Raw genomic sequence first — 13,590 nt, 5'->3', positions numbered from 1 at the left:
TGTATTCATCTGTCTATCTAGGGCACACTTTGACTCACATGTAAACATGGATGAATCCATCTTTTTCTGGTTCATGTAGCTTTTTCATCTGTTCCTTCATTCCCACCATTCTGTTCCATTTCTGCATTCATCTGGGATCACCCCCCACCCCAAAATGACTTTTAAATGTGCATGTTTAAACTTATTTGTTTTATTTGAAGTGGCATATAAGTTCTTTATATAAAGAACTTGGATGCCACTTTTCCCAAGGTAACTTACAAATTGGTTTTATTTTATTTATTTATTTCATTTCTATACTGCCCAATAGCCGGAGCTCTCTGGGCGGTTCACAAAAACTAAAACCAAAGAGCACATAATAAAATAATACAAAATATATAAAACATTAAAACCACAGTAAACAATACAACCAGGATAAAACCAGAATAAAACCTAGCAGCAATGCAGGGATTTAAAATACAGATTTAAAACAGCAAAGCTAAAAGTCTAAAGAGCTAAAATGTTAAAATGCCTGGGAAAATAAAAAGGTCTTCACCTGGCACCGGAAAAAATACAATGTAGGTGCCAGGCGAACCTCACTAGGGAGCTCATTCCACATATTTCATATGCACAGCAGGAACATCCTGCTTTCAAGTGAGTTACAGTAAAGTTCTCTTCTGCCTTTCAGCCCAAGGGCGACTCATGGGGAACAAGGCACAGCTGTGCATCGTCCCAGGCATGATCTCTATGGTATGTTGGGCCCAAGACATTGGCAATAATATTCACGTGATGATCTGAGAACCTCTACAATTAACAGGAAATACCTTTACATCAGTGGCGGCTGGTGACTCCTGTTCTGAAGGGGCGGTGCTTCCATTCAGGGTTTTAATTGCCGCCAGCCAAAACTCTAAAGGTGCTATTCAAAGTTCTGAATCCACTTTGGGGATAAAGTTCAGCCCTTAGAGTAGACCCATTGAATGAATGGGACTCAAGTTAGTTATGACTAATGTAAGTCTCATTCATTTCAATGGATCTACTCTACGTAGGACTGACATTGGAGGTTACCCTTGGTTTTAAGGTATTATAAAGTCTTTGTTATTTTTTTGAAGGTTGTTGCAACATCAGCAATTATATTGTTCCCAAATCGGTGCTCTCCAGATATTCTGGACTTCAACTTCCATCATCCCCAGCCAGCATGGCCAATGGTCAGGAATGCTGGGAGTTGTAGTTCCAAACATCTAGTGGGCATCTGGTCTGGGAAGTTGGCATAGTTAAAGGTTGCAGTCCCACATACACTGACCTGGGAGTAAACTCCATTGAACACAGAGCGGCTTACTTCTGAGTAAACATGCTTAGGATTACTCTTTAAGTTCGATGATTAAAGCAGACCCATTTGGTTTCAGTGAGTCTGCACTATGTATGACCAAATCTGGATCCGACCAGATGTACACCTTTCTGTAAACTCTCATTTTGACAAAAAGAAAGGGGAAAAAATTATACAAGTATGTGATATCTCAAGGAAGGTGGATGCTGATGCGACAATGGAACCCGGAATGTGATTCTGGTTTTCTTTTCCGTCTGGTGAAATATACTAAAACTTCATATGCATTACATTCCAGCATGAAGTCAATTGTCAGTGCATAGCAAATTAAAATTAGACACCTTCACTGGCTGGGAATTTCTTCTTTTAAAAAGGGAGCAAGATTTGTGTTCAATCAATTCACAGTTCTTTTCTCATGGGAAGAAAATCAACTTTTCTCTGTTCTGGAGAGGATCAAGTTGACAACCATGGAAAACCATTGACTTTTTTTCTTTGTGATACAGATGGAGAACTTTTGTGGCAATGACAGCTATTTAAGCCGTGCTCGTTTTGCTGCCAGTGACAGGGCCAGGGTGTGCATTTGTAGATGCTCAGAAGATCTATGAAACTGATCGCAGACAGGTGGCCAATTTAGGTCTATCCAATTTAAGGTATTATGATACGGACAAGGGAATCGGTCTGGACAAGGGAAGCTGATTACTTGGCTGGTAAGGATGAAATCATATCTACATATGCTTTCTTGGAAGTAAGTTATATTCAACTGTTTTAGTTTTTTTTTAAATCCATGTTGTTGTTGTTGTTGTTATTTTGTCCAAAAGGCCTCTCGAAATTTGTGGGCGGAGAAATTAGGGGAGGGGGAATTAATCAATTTCTCTAAAGCAGGGGTGGGCAATTGGTGGGAATGCAACAATTGGGATGTGCTAGCTGGTGATGATAAAGAATATATGCAAGAATATCTGATAGTATAATTTTATCTGTGTAGACTAAAAACATGTATTTAAACAATAGAGAAAAGCACAATATTATTGTGTGTGGTGTCCTACAATATCTCCCTGTGACATCTGAATCAGGAGAGGCTGTGCAAGTCCTGGACCGGTGCCTGAACTCAGTCATGGGCTGGATGAAGGCCAATAAATTGAAACTGAATCCTGGCAAGATGGAAGTCCTGTGGGTGAGTGGTTCCTGAGTCTGAGAGATCGGCTCATTGCCTGTTCTGGATGGGATTGCACTCCCTGTGAAAGATCAGGTCCGTAGTCTGGGGGTACTCCTAGATCCATCGCTGTCGCTGGAGGCACTGGGGTGCCTTTTACCAGCTTCAGCTGGTAAACCAGCTAGAACAAGGACAGCTTGGTCACAGGCGCTAGTAACCTCAACATTGGATTAATGCAATGCCTTCTATGTGGTGCTGCCCTTAAGGCTGATTCAGAAGCTGGAGCCAATACAGAACGCAGTAGCTTCGCTGTTGTCAGGAGCGGCCCCTTTTCAGCATATAACTACTTTGCTGAGGGAACTGCACTGGCTGCCTATCTGCTACCAGGCCAGGTTTAAGGTTTTAGTAGTAATGTACAAAGCCCTAAACAACTTGGGACCAGGATACCCGAGAGAGTGTCTTCTCCCTTACCCAGCCTACCTGATCCCTGAGGCCATCAGAGGGCATGCTCCTGGTGGCTCCACATGGATCTATGGCCTGACTGGGGCCCACCTGAGAAGAGGCTTCAGTGTGGTGGCCCTCTTCCTGTGGAACTCCCTGCCCCGGAGGTCAGGTAGGCACCAACACTGGGTTGTTTCCACTGCCTCCTGAAAACAGCACTATTTCAGGAGGCATTCCTTAATTGGCCAGTCATGGTTTCCATTGGTATTCTGTTTTTGTTTGTTTATTTAAGCATAATTTTAATGTGGTGTTTTAATCTTTTTATTCTTTTACTGTTTTATCTTTTGTGTTCGCCGCTCTGAAATCTGTTTTAGACATGGAGTGGCATACAAATATTTTAAGTAAGTAAATACATACATACATGCATAAAGAAATACACACACACACACACACACACACAGACACACCAGAAGTAATCAGTACCAGATAAAACCAAAACCAACTGTGTTTCGACACAACGTCTTCATCAGTGGCCTAGTACATGACAAAAGGGCTAGTATGCAAAAGGTGTATCAGAAAGTAAGAAAGCTTACATATACAGACACACTTTACAGGCCACATTCCTCACAATTACAGACAACAAAGGACACTGAAGTGTATAAACCTATGAATATAAAAACAATGTTGTGTTTAAAAAATGGAATTTTAAAAAGTGCCACTTAAATCTGTATTAAAATATACAGATCGATTATATTAAAAACTCACCCATTAATGGATCTTGCCAGGCCAGGCAATTTGTGGCCCTCCAGATGTTTTGGCTTATAACTCCAATCAGCCCTAGCCAGCACAGCCAAAGGTGAGTGATAATGGAACATCTGGACGGCCATAAGTTGCCTACACCAACTCTTGGGGGTGGAGAAGTTCTCCCACAGTTTCTTGTGGGTAGGGCTCACCATTAGCAGAAGCACTCTTTTTCCCTAAGGGATTTCATTTGTGCCGCTGCGTTGGCAGCATGGACGCCATTTTGCACACTCCACAGCACCCTGGAGCTAGCAACATTCTGTGTGTGTGTGTGTGTGTGTGTGTGTGTGAGAGAGAGAGAGAGAGAGAGAAAGAGAGAAATGGTGGCTGCCACAAAAAAAGGGTGGAGAATATTTGGAGAAAGTTCTGGAAAGCAGTCTTCTTTTTTCTAAGTATTGGGGGGAGGGAAAACCCCCCCTCCACCGAAACATTTCACAGTTGTTTCATTTTCCATCATATTGAACTAGAAATGTATCCTCCAAATTATGAATCCATGGCATCAAGCAGATTCTGCAATACTTTGTCTTTGCCTTTTCAGTTTGTAAGCTTGGCGGGAGGGGGGGGAGGCTTTTCTCTCTTTGATTGATGTAAGCTGCTTTGGGAGAAAATAATTGTCTGAAAAGTGGGACACTAATACAATAAGCAAGGGTGCAACCCTATGGAGATAGTTGTCAGCCTCCAAACTTGGAGGCTGATGACCATCCAGTGCAGGATCCACCCCTCCCAGCTCTGGTTGCCCTGCATTTTTGGCTAGACAAGTGATTTCCCCGGTCCAGCCGGGGAGTTTCGGAGTGGGAGGAGGGAGGCTGCATGGCACACAGGAAACTTCATAATGTGGCTTCCGCGGTCTCCTCCCCACCCCCCGGACCACCCCCTTCCCCTCGTCTCCGCAGTCCATTTCCAAGCACAGAATGTAGCTGGTGTGGAGAGAACCACGCTGGCTCCAAGGGGGCAGGAAGCACGTTTTCTGGGAAGCGAGGTTGCAGCCCCAGATCCAGCCTTGGTTCCCAGAAACCAAAAGATCTTATGACAGTGTCTAGCTGCCATCGGACTGCTCCCTCCATAAATAATATGCTACTAATATAAATAATCCTATGCATCTTTAGACAGGAATAACTCCTCCAATTCTCAGCATTCCCCAGAAAGTACAGGACTTATTTCTGTCTAAACATGCATACGATTTTACCTTAGCAGTACTCTCATATAAGAACATAAGAAGAGCCCTGCTGGATCAGGCCAAGGGTCCATCTAGTCCAGCATTCTGTTCACACTGTGGCCAACCAGCTGCCCACAGGAAACCCACAAGCAGAACACGAGTGCAACAGTACTCTCCCACCCATATTCCCCAGCAACTGGTGTACACAGGCATACTGCCTACATGTCTACTTAGAAGTAAACCCACACTGAGTTCAGTGGGACCTATTCCCAGGTAAGTGAGTGGAGGATTGCAGCCCAAATGCTTTGTACCTGAGCCATTTTTCAAAAATCTCCAGTGCAATACTTTGATTTAATGGATGGTTGCAACACATTTAAACATGTTCCAGCTTTCTGTATCACTTCCAGTTCTGTAAATGCCCTCCTGGGCTTCCTGAAATCTAACCAGGTGTGTTCATTTTATGAAACAGTACGCTCCGTTCACTGTATTCCATAAATTTCTGAGCCAGTTCTCTTATCATTAGGACTAAACCAGCTTTCCCCAACCTGGTGCCTTCCAAATGTTTTGGGCTTCAAGTAATTTGCTTGCAAGTAATTTGTGTGCTACAAGACAGTCTGGAAGTGTGAATTACTTTTCACGCGGAAAGGTGATACACAATTAGAATTAAAAACAAAAACTCTGTTCTCTTAAAAATAAAATCTGATGTGAAGAACCTGCAAGTTGCAATTGTTTTTCGGATCTCTACAAGATATTTCCACCCTCCCAAACTAATGCTCTTCTGGAGATATTAAGTGAGCAATCCTATGGCCGCTAGTCAGTGGCTAGACGGCCATAGGATATCTGGTTTCTCGGGAATCAACCTCAAAGCCCATGCTTCAAGGTCGGTTCCCAGAGAACTGACCTTCCCCCACTTCCACACTACCTCACAGGCAGCAGGGAACAGCCCCGTCCTCTGCACTCTCAAGAGGAGGATGGAGCGGCCAAAACGGGGTGTTCTGGGGGAGCGGGGAGGGCGGAAATGCCAGTATGACACATCCTATGTGTCGCAGCTAGACAGCTGAAATCGGCTGTCTAGCCAGAAATGCAGGGTAGGAGAAGTGCGGAGGGACTGATCCCCTCCGTGTTTCTCCTGCCCTGCACTGGATAGGCGGTCGCCTCCGAGTTCAGAGGCAGCCGCCTGTCCCCATAGGATTGTGCCCTAAATCTCCCAACCATTGGAAAGAGTCACATTTTCTCTCCACAAGCGCTATGGATAAACACCCCTGCCCGCGCCCCGGGTCTTGTTACTCTCGCTTCTGATGAAACACAGCATTCGTATTTCTCTGATGATGCTTGAGGAGTCTTCAGAAGTTGTCAGAATTGCTGACGTCAACCTTATGATTGTGTCCGAGGGGAGAAACTTTGCATCCATAATGCAGCGGGTAGCAAACCTATTAAATTGCTTTCCAATATGGTGCCAATTATGTTACCACCTGTAGATGAGCTGCTACCCTCGAGGCTGTCAAAGAAATAAGCCTATTGGAAGGAGACTGCTGCCATTTGAGCCGTCTTTTAAATTTTGCTGTGGTTCCCTTGACTGAGAAACCAAAGGATTATGACAAGACAAGATCTCTTAAAATCGAACAAACCTAACAGCAGTAGTGAACTGGCAGAATTAGCTCCTGTTCTTTAGTCGCAATGTAATGGGTACTGTCGAGACCCAGACGTACTTTTTCAAACTAGACACAAGGTCAGCCTTTGAGCGCAACCTTGACAACTACTGTGGAGATGTAATGGAGCCCTTGTTTTCACATTTGCATTTAGTTCAGTCCCTAAGCAAAACTACGACATGCAAAAGCACGGTTAAATTTCGGAGCTGAAATGGAGGAGACAGTGAAATGAACACCCCTGTGGCTTCAGATGCAAAGATGTGCAAACAGTCCAATGTAGAAATTGATGTGGAATTTGGCACATCCAGAGACTTTTGTCTCTGATCACCAATATTTACCTTGAAACAAATGCGCCTTGGCATTGTGCCTGTGGTAGAGTTTATTATTAAATATAACATTATTGTTACAATTAAGGGCTCCCTGAGGATGGTGGAGCTATTTTGTTTAGCTCACAGCAGTGGCAAAGGTTACTGACACCTAGGGATGTACAGAGTTTGTTCAAGCCATTCTTTCTGTGTTTTGCGGATTGTTAGGAGTCTTTTGTGCCATTATTCACTCCTTGATGGAATCCCCCCCCAAGTGAAAACAAATTCTGTAGAATCCACGTGACTCAAGAAAAAGCTGGTCTGCTGTGGAATCCACAGGATTCATAGAAACCTGAACTCCCAGCATGAAGTGACCCATACACTACGTTCATCAACTAAGACCCTCCTCCAGGTGCCTCCTCCAAGGGAGGCTCAGAAAGTGGCAACAAGGGAAAAGGCCTTCTTGGTGGTGGTCCCCACTTATGGAATGATTTCCCCGACGAGGCCTGCCTGGCACCAGGGTAACATTGTTCTTTTTTCGACACCAGGTTAGGACCTTCTTCTCTCAGGCATTTGGCAGCACATGATGAAGTTCTCCAACAACCCTAGCCATAGGTTGCACATCCCTGGGCTAAAGACTGTGTGAGACAGAATAGCTGTGAGGACTAGGGGAACCAGCAGCATACATTGCACAGCAACAGCATCACGGTAGAGCATCCCATCATTATGGTCCTTGGGCAACACCAGCCCCAAGTTCATATAGAGCAAAAGTCCTGCAAGTTTTTTATTTTTTTTAATCCATTTTTATATATACGTATATGTATATATCCATAGCGATGAATACATATGAAATCCTGACCAAATATCCAAATAAGCATCTGTGTGAAGGTGGCATCTATATAGCACCCATTCAAATATTGATATCGTGGTTAGATCCACTGCATTACTGGAGGTGAGTGTTCATTCTTCCAGTGTTGTAATATCAGTCTTTTAGCTGTCAAAGGGGTGCGGAAAATCCATTTAGCTGTCCATTAATTTCCTTGAAGTGGGTAAGTACTTTCAAAGAGCGTGTACATCAGTGGATATTAAAGACTGTTCCAGGACAAAATTTATCTGTGTAATAACCTCCTCCCCAAAGGAGCAACTACAGGACATTGCCAAAACAGATGTTTAAGAGAAGCATTAGCTGTATTGCACTGCCAGCAATTAGCTGAATTAGACAGTCCCTTATTAAAGTGACGTTGTGGTGTCCAACAGACATGAAACAAAAGGTTTTGCTGAATAAGACACAGCTTAAGATCCATAGATGCAACAGGAAGATGCCAAAGCAGTGATCCACTGATTAGACATTTTGTGGTGGTGCCCACAGCAGTTTCTGAAATTCCCACATGTGCCCACAGGTCCGCAAAGGTTGGGGACCCCTGAAATAGAGACTTCAGTGCATCAGCATATTGTGTAGAGCATGAGAGCCAAAGTCCATTTCAGAGAAGCTCTCGGGGCCCACATTCAAGTAATGGGTGGGGCTAAAGTCAAAAGAGCCAGGGACAAATGCAAAAGGGGTGGGGCCAGAAATACAAAAAGTATCAGCAGATTTTAGCGTGGAACACTTTCTGCCAGTAACTAAGCCTTGGGAGAGGCATTTCAGCCTTTTTAGAATGGGTTTGTAAAAACTGCAAGAAAGCTGAGAAACCACCTAACGATTGGTGGTTGGGGGAAAAGTGGTGAGGCCAGGGAAAAGGGGTGTGTTCATCTGGGGAACCTGGACAGGCTGAAGTTCTGCACCCAGGGCTGAAGTTCTGCACCCTTGGTCTAGGTCGAGAAACAGGATTTCAAAGTTGTCATGTAGTAAAGGGAAGTCGAGAGGAAAAGAGGGAGAGACACCTTGCTCAGTTGAATGGCAAAAGAAAGCAGTGCCTCCCTCTTTGTGTCAAAATGTGTGACCCCTCCATTTACTGCCCGCTCCAGGTTTTTGAGGGCCCTTGGGCAAGACACCCTCAGTGGGCCCCCTCCCTCCCTCAGCGAGTCAACATTCTCACCACCATTGCAAGCAGCTGCTCTTGCTCCTCTTCCTCATCGTTGCCGCTACTTGCTCTCTTGACCAACAAATCACAAAGAAAAGAAACCGGTTCTCAGGATGCAACAAAAATTATTGTAGGAAGCCCAATGTGTTACGGCTTCTTCCTTATTTTTAGGCCTTTTATTTTTTAGGCCTTATAGTTAGGCATTATTTTTGGGTCTTTTATTTTTAGGCCTTTTATTTTTTAGGCCTTATTGTTAGGCCTTTTATTGTTAGGCCTTATTTTTGGACCTTTTATTTTTGGGCCTTTTATTGTTAGGCCTTTTCCTTATTTTTATTTTTTTCCTTATTTTTATTTCCTCATCTTCAGAGGGTAGAGAAAAAAGTCTGCAGAATTTTTTTCACAAAAGATTGTCTCCTGTTTCAATCTACTGGTGACTCCTATTAACAGGAGACAATCTCTTGTGACAAAATTCTGCAGACTTTTTTCTCTACCCTCTGAAGAAGGCCTAAAAATAAGGAAAAGGCCGAAACGCAGTCAGCCAGCCAGCAAAAAAGCAGGCAGTGGCAACTACTGGTCCTCTTTTGCATCACCTCCATTTTCTGGGACAGAGTGAGAGGCTGGTGAACAAACAGGTGACGTGAAAGAGCAAGTCCAGGGGGCTGTTGTCAGTGGGCCCATGCTGGGGTGTAAGCCCTTGGCAGGGACCTAGCCATGCCCACCCTTGACACCAGCCTCTGTGTGTGTTGTTGTTGTTTATTCGGTCAGTCACTTATGACTCTTCGCGACTTCATGGACCAGCCCACGCCAGAGCTTCCTGTCGGCCGTTGCCACCCCCAGCTCCCCCAAGGTCGAATCTGTCACCTCCAGAATATCATCCATCCATCTTGCCCTTGGTTGGCCCCTCTTCCTTTTGCCTTCCACTTTCCGTAGCATCAGCATCTTCTCCAGGGTATCCTGTCTTCTCATTATGTGGCCAAAGTACTTCAGTTTTGCCTTTAATATCCTTCCCTCAAGTGAGCAGTCTGGCTTTATTTCCTGGAGTATGGACTGGTTTGGTCTTCTTGCAGTCCAAGGCAGTCTCAGAATTTTCCTCCAGCACCACAGTTCAAAAGCATCTATCTTCCTTCGCTCAGCCTTCCTTATGGTCCAGCTCTCACAGCCATAGGTTACTACGGGGGATACCATTGCTTTAACTATGCAGACCTTTGTTGTCAGGGTGATGTCTCTGCTCTTAACTATTTTATCAAGATTCGTCATTGCTGTCCTCCCAAGAAGTAAACGTCTTCTGACTTCCTGGCTGCAGTCAGCGTCTGCAGTAATCTTTGCGCCTAGAAAGACAAAGTCTGTCACCGCCTCCACGTTTTCTCCCTCTATTTTCCAGGTATCAATCAAGCTGGTTGCCATAATCTTGTTTTTTTTTAGGTTTAACTGCAACCCAGCTTTTGCACTTTCTTCTTTCACCTTCGTCATGAGGTTCCTCAGCTCCTCCTCGCTTTCAGCCATCAAAGTGGTATCATCTGCATATCGGAGATTGTTAATGTTTCTTCCAGCGATTTTAACTCCAGCCTTGGCTTCATCAAGCCCAGCACGTCACATGATGTGTTCTGCGTACAGGTTGAACAGGTAGGGTGAGAGTATACAACCCTGCCGTACTCCTTTCCCAATCTTCAACCAGTCCGTTGTTCCGTGGTCTGTTCTTCTTACCGTTGCTACTTGGTCGTTACACAGATTCGTCAGGAGGCAGACAAGATGACTTGGTATCCCCATCCCACCAAGAACTTCCCACAATTTGTCATGATCCACACAGTCAAAGGCTTTAGAATAGTAAAGAGGGAAATGGCAGCTACCACAAAACAAATGGCAGAGAACATTTGGAGAAAATTCGGTGAAGTGTCCTTTTTCTAAGGGGGTGAGAACAATGTGTAACTGTATAGTTTTTTTATTGGGTTTGCTCGTTGGTTTGTTTTAATGTTGTATACGCCACCCTGGGAGCCACCGTTGTGGATTAAGGTGCTTTATAAACGTTAGAAATAAAATAAATAAATGGAAAGGAAAATTCTCAGAATTTTCTCAGAGAAATGGCTTCTGAGAAAGTAGGGCTCAGTTCTTTCTGAGACAATTCAAGAAGTAGCATTTCTGTTCAGACCGCCATAATTTTGAGCAGCAATATGGAGGGAAGCGGCTGAATATGAACTTCAGTGAATATTCTTTCAGCCCTATTAGATCTAAGTTGATGTGTTAACTGTCTCCTATCAAAGATGCTTTGCCAAATCAGAGCATTAATCTGTCTCCCTCTCCCCACTCCCCCCATTTGCAGATTAATCTGTTTGCAGATTAATCTTTCTCCTCTGACATCACTTTCCTGCTGTCTCGGTTTAATGAAAATAAATGAATTCATATATCCTTTTCAGTTCACGTCCTCCCGTGGATTAGGCGGCATTAATCTTATCTGCTCTCAATACAGGGGCTTGTTACAAACAAATAAAGTAGAATGGAGGAAAAATATGTGAAGTCTTAGGGAGAAAATAACGCTGGAAAAAGAGAACGCCTTCAAATATGTCAGAAGAAGAGGGCAGTGGAGACTGGTACCTCTGATTTCTGTGAGGCTGTGAATCCACTCTGGGTTTCAGTCAGAACCAGCCAGAACCTTAAAGGAGCTATCCAGCACCTAGGATAGCTCCTTTAAAGTTCTGGCTGGTTCTGACTGAAACCCAGAATAGATTCATAGCCCCACCAAAATCGGCACCTCCACTGGAAGAGGGAGACCAGGCTGGCTTCAGGTTTGAGGGATCGTTGGTCAAGGTGCACTCTGGTGGCCCCCTCCCCTGTTTGTGTATTCTGACAGGCTCACCTGGCCCCAGTTACAGGCAGCAGCTTTGGATGGCTGAAAGCCACCATTTTAATTTCCCACAATACCCCCAAGCTACAATGGAGTATTGTGGGAAATAGAAATGGCAGGTAGCTGCCTGACGCTGCTCAGAGCATCAGGCCACAAAATTTTCTTTAAAGGGAGGGGGCAAGTGGTGAGTCCTGCCAGTGTCATGACCCCCAGCCCTCGTACCATTCAGTATGCAGCAGAGGATGCTGTTGAGTACAAGGCATAGACTATGTCCTCAGGGGTAGGACAGTCAGTGCCTTATTCAGGGCCCTCCCAGCCATATAATACAGCCCAGCCATCATCCTGTCTAAAAGCATGAGTCCCTGGCAGAATCTTCCCAGCCTTACAGAAGTCTCAGGCCAAAAAATAAGACCATTTAACAGTCCAATCAACTCCTCCAGGAGGGGCAAAGTTGGCCGTACTACAGGTCTTGCCACTCCACATAAAACTTCAGTTGGCCTTAGCTCCCTGCTGAGACAGGATCCTCCTATTGTTGTTGTAGGAGAGAATCCCAGGCAGCAGTTCCCACTTGGAGCTATCCAAGGTCCTGCTCTTTTCCTGCCTTGACCTACTTTCCTATCTTGATCTTGTTGCCTGCTTCCCCCATGATCCTCAAGGGGCCACAGAATGAGACAGTCAGGATTGCAGGTGCTTCCAATGGCCCTGGAGAGAGGCAAGCCAAGACACCATCATATGCCTGCTCCTGAATCAGCTAACCCCCCCCCCCGCCAACCACATCAGCCATCTTAAACCAAGAGCAAGCAAGCGAACAAGGCCTAGAAAGATGTGAGGCACTATGAAGTGCGGCAGTTGAGGCCACAGGTTTATCTAAACAGAGATTTGAGATGTGGAATAAAGGATCCAGTCAAACACTTGGATAACTCAACAAGATGGTATCTATCTGAAAGTCAATAGTAATACATTTCCCTCCCTCCCTCCCTTGAACAGTTGTGTCACTGCTGTGTTACTTCTTCTTGTTCCTTGATTCCAGTTGCTTTACATTCATTCATTCATTCTTTCATTCAGAGCCAGGCAGGAGCTTCAGGGCTTCTGCCAATGTACCCACCTAGCTGCAGGTAAGACTACCCATCAGAAGGGGGAAGCACCTATGTAGCAGGATACCTGGGAGATCACCTTCTCCCCTATCAAGCTGGCTGGTCACTGAGGTCATCAGAGGGCGTACTTCTGGTGGTTCCACATGGACCTATGGCTCAACCGGAGTCCACCTGCAGAATAGGTGTGTCTCTCCCAGCTGTGCCCCCCTGGGTACTCGGTGCAGCACCAACACCAACTTGAGGGTTGGGGAGGGGGGGTTGCCGTGGTCTATAGGAATTCAATCTCCCTCTCCAGGCTTCCTGCTCATTCGAGTGCAGATCTTGAGTGTTTGTACCTTGTGTTGGGTACCCGGGACAGATTAGGGATTCTGTTGGTGTACCGCCCACCCCGCTGCCCATCAGACTCCCTGCCTGAGCTGACGGAGGTGGTCTCGGACTTGGTGTTGAGGACCCTTAGGATGATGGTTCTGGGGGATCTCAACTTCCATGCCGAGGCTGCTGTATCCGGGGCAGCTCAGGACTTCATGGCCGCCATGACAACCATGGGGCTGTCCCAACATGTCATCGGCCCAAAGCATATAAAAGGACACATGCTTGATCTGGTTTTCTCGACTGGGCAGGAGGATGGTGATCTGAAAGTGGAGGAATTAACATCTGTCCCTTTGTCATGGACAGATCACTTCCTGTTGAGGTTTAGACTCTCGGCAGCCTTCCCCCTCTGCAAGGGTGGGGGACCTATTAAAATGGTCCGCCCCCGGAGATTAATGGATTCCGATGGATTCCAGAGGGCTCTGGGGGATTTTCCTGCTGGTATGGCTGGTGCTCCTGTCGAAGCCC

Source organism: Heloderma suspectum, chromosome 12, assembly GCF_057233095.1.
Source record: "Heloderma suspectum isolate Gila_16-S chromosome 12, 16-S_ref, whole genome shotgun sequence".
NCBI classification, from domain to species: domain Eukaryota; kingdom Metazoa; phylum Chordata; class Lepidosauria; order Squamata; family Helodermatidae; genus Heloderma; species Heloderma suspectum.
The sequence above is the reverse complement of the archived record's forward strand: the minus strand, read 5'-3'. Positions refer to the sequence as shown.